Source organism: Alexandromys fortis, unplaced genomic scaffold (assembly GCF_014885135.2).
Source record: "Alexandromys fortis isolate MF-2015 unplaced genomic scaffold, M_Fortis_MF-2015_v1.1 scaffold_240, whole genome shotgun sequence".
Lineage (NCBI taxonomy): Eukaryota > Metazoa > Chordata > Mammalia > Rodentia > Cricetidae > Alexandromys > Alexandromys fortis.
Window position 1 is genome coordinate 1,891,485 of NW_026068133.1, and position 7,054 is coordinate 1,898,538.

General features: G+C 48.6%; 1 long non-coding RNA gene across 1 annotated transcript in view; it reads right to left on the reverse strand.

Annotated features, from left to right (window-relative positions):
- Nucleotides 1–213: 213 nt before the first annotated feature.
- LOC126490962 (uncharacterized) overlaps nt 214–7,054 on the reverse strand; it is a 15,179-nt gene continuing 8,338 nt past the window's right edge. The window contains exons 2-3 of the long non-coding RNA XR_007589278.1: nt 6,654–6,719; nt 214–5,260 (exon numbers count right to left, since the gene is read on the reverse strand). This is a non-coding gene — a long non-coding RNA (uncharacterized lncRNA). The remainder of the gene's footprint in view (nt 5,261–6,653; nt 6,720–7,054) is intronic.

Consider the following 7,054-nt stretch of genomic DNA (forward strand, 5'->3'; position numbering starts at 1 on the left):
GATTACCAAGACTTGGCTCTCGGCCCAGCTTTGTGTAACCTTTCAGGAAGTTGCTTAGGTGAGGGGCCCACGGCTTCGGCATAGACTTCCTTTCTGTAGGTGGAGCATAACAAAGGAACCTTTTAAAAATATATGTATGTATGTATTTATATTTGATGGATCTTGTGTAACTTGAATTCACTCTTTAGACAAAGATAACCTTGAACTGTAGCCACTGTGTCTGGCTGCAGATTCCCTTGGGTCGAAGTCTGACGATGCTCAACCCTACAGGCCAAGAGGCTAAGATGTGGAAGCTTTCAGTGGACTCGGAGACTGGACGTTGCTGCCTGAGAAACGGCAGGCAGTAGTGCCTCTTGTCCTGAGTCAGAATCAGACCCAAGCTGCCTGTGCCTGAAACCCAGCCCTCGCCGGTGCCTCAACCACTCTGTGCCTGTTTCTCCAATATGGAGATGGTAGCAAGGTTTCTGACTCCCAGAGTTGATCAGGAATTGTATGAATGGACTGGGTTTTGGCCCCTGAATGTCTGGTACATAGTGTCATCACCACTACTCCCTCAGGTTAGCTCCTGTCTGTGATGTGGTTTGCATGGGTGACCATAGCTGTTCCATTCTGGAGAGAAGGGACTCTGAATGCTGAGGGTCACAGTCACTTCAGGTCACAAGGAACGCCTTCCTGGAGCTTCTGTCATGCCCAGCTCCTATTCCCATACCTCTCCATAACACATGGGGAGATCAGGGCAGACTGCCTGTCTTCCTGTCGTCTTTGCTTACACTCTAAATGATTTTGGGTAGTCCTTCCATGGAGCCTCTCATTCTTCTTCAGGAAGCTTTCTTGCTTTTCTTCGATAAATCTATGTTTACTCTGCTCAAAAGTAAATGATACTTTTTGTCATGCTACAGGTGGTACTCAGGGCCTGTGCATGGAAGGTAAGCACTTTACTGCTGAGCCATACCCCAGCCCCTCACTGGGGGACTCTAGGCAGGGGCTCTACCACTGAGCCACACCCCAGCCCCTTACTGGAGGATTCTAGGCAGGGGCTCTACTGCTGAGCCACACCCCAGCCCCTCATTGGGGGATTCTAGGCAGGGGCTCTACCACTGAGCCACGCCCCAGGCCCTCACTGGGGGATTCTAGGCAGGGGCTCTACCACTGAGCCATGCTCTGTAAACTTAATGTTAAGTTTCTAAGCTCCTGATTTCTTGAGATTCTTCTCTTTGGCATTTCTACAGGGTCCCCATGGGAACAGAGTCGGCCAAGCATGTTCGGTGTGTTCAGGTGTAGCAAGAAAAGAAGGGTTTTGAGGGTGACCGGGCACAGCCGGAGTAAGGGAAGCACAAGCTGTTGGGAATGGTGAGGCATTTGGATTCACTGCAAGGGTCTGAGAAACGACTAAAGAATATTATTCATGTTGGGGATGACCCTCAGAAAAGGCCTGGTCAGATCTGAGATATGGTCTCCCAGGGCCAGAGTACGTGCTGGGAGACCACCGAAGAGTGCACACAGTCCAGGCGGAAGGAGGTAGTGTGAGGTAGAGGGATTAGAAAGAATGGAAGTGGCTCAGTGAGTGAGGTCATGCTCAGTGGGGAATGGAGAGATGGCTCAGTGAGGAAGAGTACATATGGCTGTCCAGAGGGCCTGAGTGCTCACGCACCCACATCAGGGTCTCGTAACCACCTGTCATTCCATTTCCAGGGAATCAGGTTTTTTAATCAGTTGCGCGTGCGCATGGCGCGCGCGCGCGCGCGTGCACACACACACACACACACACACACACACACACACACACAGAAAAGCTAGTGGGGAGAGCCATATGACTTGGTGGTAGACCATACATCATTTCAATCATCCAGTAACTGCTGAGTACTTGTGCCGTCCCTGGTGTGATGAAGAAAATCTGCTTTTTTTTTTTTTCCTTTGGTGTTTTAAGGCAGGGTTTCTCTGTAGCTTTGGAGCCTGTCCTGAAAGTAGCTCTTGTAGATCAGGCTGGCCTCGAACTCACAGAGATCTGCCTGTCTCAGAAAATCTGCTTTTGTTGGGCTTGCTGGTATGTACTAGGGCATACTAGGGTGTGTACTTGGGAGTGTTAAGGAGACAGCAGGATGCACAGAGCCTGGACTCAGGCGAGGGAGAGAAGAGAAGCAGAGGGAGCTGGAGCCCTGGGTCTGTGGGGACCTGCTTGGTGGAGCTGTGTACTGGCACTTGTGCCAAGTCCTGGTGAGCTATGCCTGTTTCAGGGGCTGGCAGAGGGAAGGAAAGGGCACCAGAAAGGCCCTTCTGTTAGCCAGGACACTGACCATCTTTTGAGTAACACCTTGAGCCTAGAAATGGAGAGAATCCGAACTGAGTCTCCTGGGGTCTGGAGACAATATGGTACCAGGTTCACAGAATGCACTTCGTGAGAGACTGCTCCTCCTGCGCGGGGACCGAGGACTTGACTGCAAGTGTGCTCTTAGGAGCTTCGTGCCTGCTGTTCTCTGTTTGAGGCAGAGCATTCCTGTGGAGCATGCTCCTCTCACTGCATCAACCTAGTGGCTTTGAACTCATAGCGATCCTCCTGCCTCTGCCTCCCAAGGGCTCCTTGTTCTCTTGTTTGTTTTTGAGGCAGAATCTCAGGCAGCCTAGACTGACTGGACCGGCTGAGGTTGACCCTGAGCTCCTGATCTTTCTGCCTCTGTCTCTGAGAGGTGGAAGGGAGAGAGAAAGAGGGAGAAGGAGGGGTGGGGAGCAGAAGCAGAAGGACATCCAGGACAGTGTCCAGTGACAGAAGGTAAGGGAAGTAGACATTTCAGGAAGGAAGTAGTCACGCCACCTATGTCACCAAGTTCCAGGGTCACCCTGATGACAAGTGGAAGGGCAGGAAGTTAAAACCAGATCAAAGTGTATTATAAATGATGCCTAGGCCAAGGGCCAGGGGAATTTCTTTCTCTGGGGTTTGTTTAGTGACCCAAGCCTTTTGTCTGTATATATTGGTGGTCAAGGTACAAAGAGCTAATTTCCTAGGCAGCCATTCGGAAACAGAGTCATAGTCGAACCCCGGTCTCACTCCATGCACAACTGATAATTTGTGATGCTGGCTGCAAGTCAGGCACGAATGAGGAGCCACCACACACAGCTCACGACATTCAAAGAAATTTAATTAACAATCATGGTTTTTTAATTTTTTAATTTTTTTATTTTATTTTTTTTTGAGAAAGGGTCTCATTATGTAGCCCTGAACAGATTGGGACTGGCTATGGAGGCAGGCTGGTTTCAGAATAACTGATCAATCAATTAAACCTCTTTTTTTTTTTTTTAAAAGGATTCTCTCTATAGCCCTGGCTGTCCTGAAACCCCATATGTAGATAACCTACCTCAAACTCAGAGATCTGCCTGCCCCTGCCTTCCAAGTGTTGGGATTAAAGGCCTCTGCACCATGACAGCTGGTAATTAAAAAATATTTTTTGATTTTGTGTATGTGCCTGTTTGTGTGGATTCCTGTTTGTGGCTATGGGCATGTGAGTGAGGGTGTCCACCACGGTTAGAGCACTGATCACCTGAATCTAGGAATGTGTTGGAGCCTCTTCACCCCACCACAGCTGAGGATGAGGTGTTACCAATCCTTAAATAAATATAAGGAGGTAAGCAGGATCTTTTTGTACCTCTCTCACTTTTTTTTTTAAACGAGGAAGAGAGGAGGTCTCGTGTAGTACTGGCCTCAAAACTTACTATGTCGGTGAGGATGCCCTTCAATCCATGACCCTCCTCTCCCCATCTCCCACGTACTAGGATTACAGACAGACACATTCACTACCACTTTGGGCTAAGTTAGTTTTTCTTTGTTTGGGTGGGTGGGTTGTTTGTTTTGTTGTTGTTGTTTGGAGTTTTGGTTTGGTTTGGTTTGGTTTTTCAAGACAGGGTTTCTTTGTACTGGAACTAACTCTGTAGACCAGACTGGCCTCAAACTCGGAGATCTGCCTGCCTGCCTCTACCTCCTGAGTTCTGAAGTTGAGGTTATTATGGTTTAGGCTCTTGGTTCAATACCTAGGACCATAAAAACAAAACAAAAATTAAATTTTTTCTATTGTTGTTCTCTTGAAGAGGCTCTGGGTTTCAGTCCCAACACCTACAGTCGGTGGCTCACAACCATCTGTAACTCCAGGTCCTGGCAGTGACACCTGTAACCCTACCTAGGTCCTGACAGTGACACCTGTAACCCCAGGTCCTGGCAGTGACATCTGTAACCCCAGGTCCTGACAGTGCACACCTGTAACCCCAGGTCCCGGCAGTGACACCTGTAACCCCAGGTCCCGGCAGTGACACCTGTAACCCTAGGTCCTGGCAGTGACACCTGTAACTCCAGGTATGTGAGACTGAGTGTGTGGGATCTTGAGTTCAAGGATAACCTGGGAAAAATGGGAAGACCTGCTTCAGATAGGAAAGAGGATTGGCGCTCAGTCTTCATGCTTGCACGGCAACCCTCTTACCAGCTGAGCTGTTTCTCCAGTTCCCATTTTTTTTCTTTTCTTCTTCCCCTTTTTCCCTTCCCGTATCCCTCTACATTTCTTCCTTCTCCTGCGGCATGACTCAGTAGTATGGTACAGTCATGTCTAGAATCCCCCAGTGAGGGGCTGGGGTGTGGCCCAGTGGTAAAGCAGCTGCCTATCATGTCCAAGGCCCTGGGTTTCATGCCCACAGTGTCAGCCTTTTGCAAAAAGCACGAGAACATTAGGTCCAGAGCCATATAAATCAAGCAATGTAGTGCATGCCTGCAATCACAACTCCAGGGAGGCTCACAAATTCAAGGTCATCTGGCTGTGTAGGGAGTTTAAGGCTAGTCTGGGCTATAAGAGACCCTATCTCCAACAAACACATAATGGATTTCCTCTGCCATAAACCACAGCTCTCGCTCAGGAGTTGGCACAGGATGATGGGAGGGGAAAAGCTCATCTTAGCATCAGACTTCTTGCCTAACACCTGGGAAACTTAGATGATAATCAGTAAGTTTTCCTTCCTCCGTGGAAGTCCATGTAGGTCGTTCCCAGGGTGTTTGTACTCATCACCCTCAATAACTCAGGCAATCTCTGTTGAAAAGATCTTTTTAATGATGATTCATGCTGCAACGATGAAAGCTCCAGTGGGGGTTTAAATAAAATGCTGCCAATCCCCAAGTGGCTGCAGCAGGCAGTGGGCCATGAGACCATGCCGCAGGTCCCTGAAGTGGTGCCAGGCAGCAGGCTGCGGGTCCTGAGAGCAGCCAGTCCCAGCAAAGTTCCCCAAGTGGCTGCAATGGACCACAAGGGGCAGTGAGTCCCAGGCAGGGAGCCGCGTGGTAGGTGAGAGACCTTGAAGGAGCAGCCAGTCCCACGAGGAGAGACAGATGGAAGGGCATGGATGGGCATGCCATGAGACCATGCTGCAGGTGGCTGGTCCCAGGAAGGGAGCCACATGGCAGGTGAGAGACAGGGATAGGCACACCATGCTGAGTGAGGTTGGATGTTTATTTAGTGGATTATAGAGGGGGAAGGGAAGAAGAGGAGAGAGAGAGAGAGAGAGAGAGAGAGAGAGAGAGAGAGAGAGAGAGAGAGAAAGAGGAGCCACAACAGCAGCTACCTCTTTCTCTTAAAGGGACAGGACAGGACAGATCATAAGCATTCTTAGATATGCTAAAAATTGTATCCATTGGGAGATGGCTCAGTAGTTGTTGCAGAGGAGCCAGGTTTGGTTCCTAGCACCCACAGCCATTTGTAACCCCAGTTTCAGGGCATCCAATGTTCTCAACTTGGTGGGCACCAGACATACACCTATGTGGTATCTACACTCTTGCAGGCAAAACATCCATACACATTAATTAAAACCAACCAACTAACCAACCAACCGTAGGAATTTTCAGTTGAGGAATATGGAGTCTTTGGATGAACCTGCCAGCAGTTCCTAATTCACACCTACATATCTCCTGTTCAAATCCCATTCCTCCTGTCCCACCATGGGGCTCCTGGATACCCGGCCAGTCGTCACCCTGCTCTCTTCGTACCCAGAGACCACGGAGCTTTTGGGCTTCCCTGTACTCCCCCCCATCCCCCACCACTTCAGAAATGTGGCTTGTGCTGGAGGCTAGCTGCTGCCTGTTGTGGGGAGGTCGTTAGTTTGTTTCCTGGCCATGCGGCAACTCAGACCTCAAATAATCATACAGAAGCCATATTATTTAAATCACTGCTTAGCCCATTAGCTCTAGCTTCTTATTGGCTAACTCTTACATCTTAATTTAACCCATCTCCATTAATTAATCTGTGCATCACCACTAGGTTGTGGCCTACCAGCAAAATTTTGGTGTGTCTGTTTCCCGTGGCTCCATGACTTCTCCCTGACTCCACCTTCTTCCTCCCAGCATTCAGTTTAGTTTTATCCGCCTAGCTAAGTTCTGCCCTGCTATAGGTTCAAAACAGTTTCTTTATTCATTAATGGTAATCACAGCATACAGAGGGGAATCCCATATCAACTGTCAGAACAAGGAACTTGTCCACGCAGGGTCTTAGGGTCCTGGGTCTGACTCAGAAGCGGGGGTAAACACAGCTCCTGGCTCTTAAGATAATCTTTACTTTTTGGGGGAGACTCAGGCTTGGGCTGAGGGCAGTGTTGATGTGAATAACATCCTGTATTTTTTACTGAGCACTTACCGTGGGCTCCACCCTCCTGTTGGGGGAGCCAGGGCTCCAAACGAGAGGTTTCTGTCTTTACAGATCCTAGTGGGTGTGAAAAGAAGTAAATAAAAAGCAGTAACTTTTTTTTAATTTATTTATTTCTTTATTAATAGTAACTGTTTTAAGAAGAAATAAATTTCACACAATTACTCTGGTTGTTGGGAAGTTTCAGGCTTTCGTTAAGCACCATTGGCTTTGACTTCTGTTTGGGATATCATGAAGGGTGGGGATGGTGTGGGTGAGCGTTTGATGGGCTGGGTTCCCACAGTTCCCCCCTTTGTCCACCAGATGGCGCCATTACCCCATTCTCCAGGCAAAAGCAGCGGCTGAACTCTGAAGGGTTTCTTTTTTTTTTTTTAAATATTTATTTATTTATT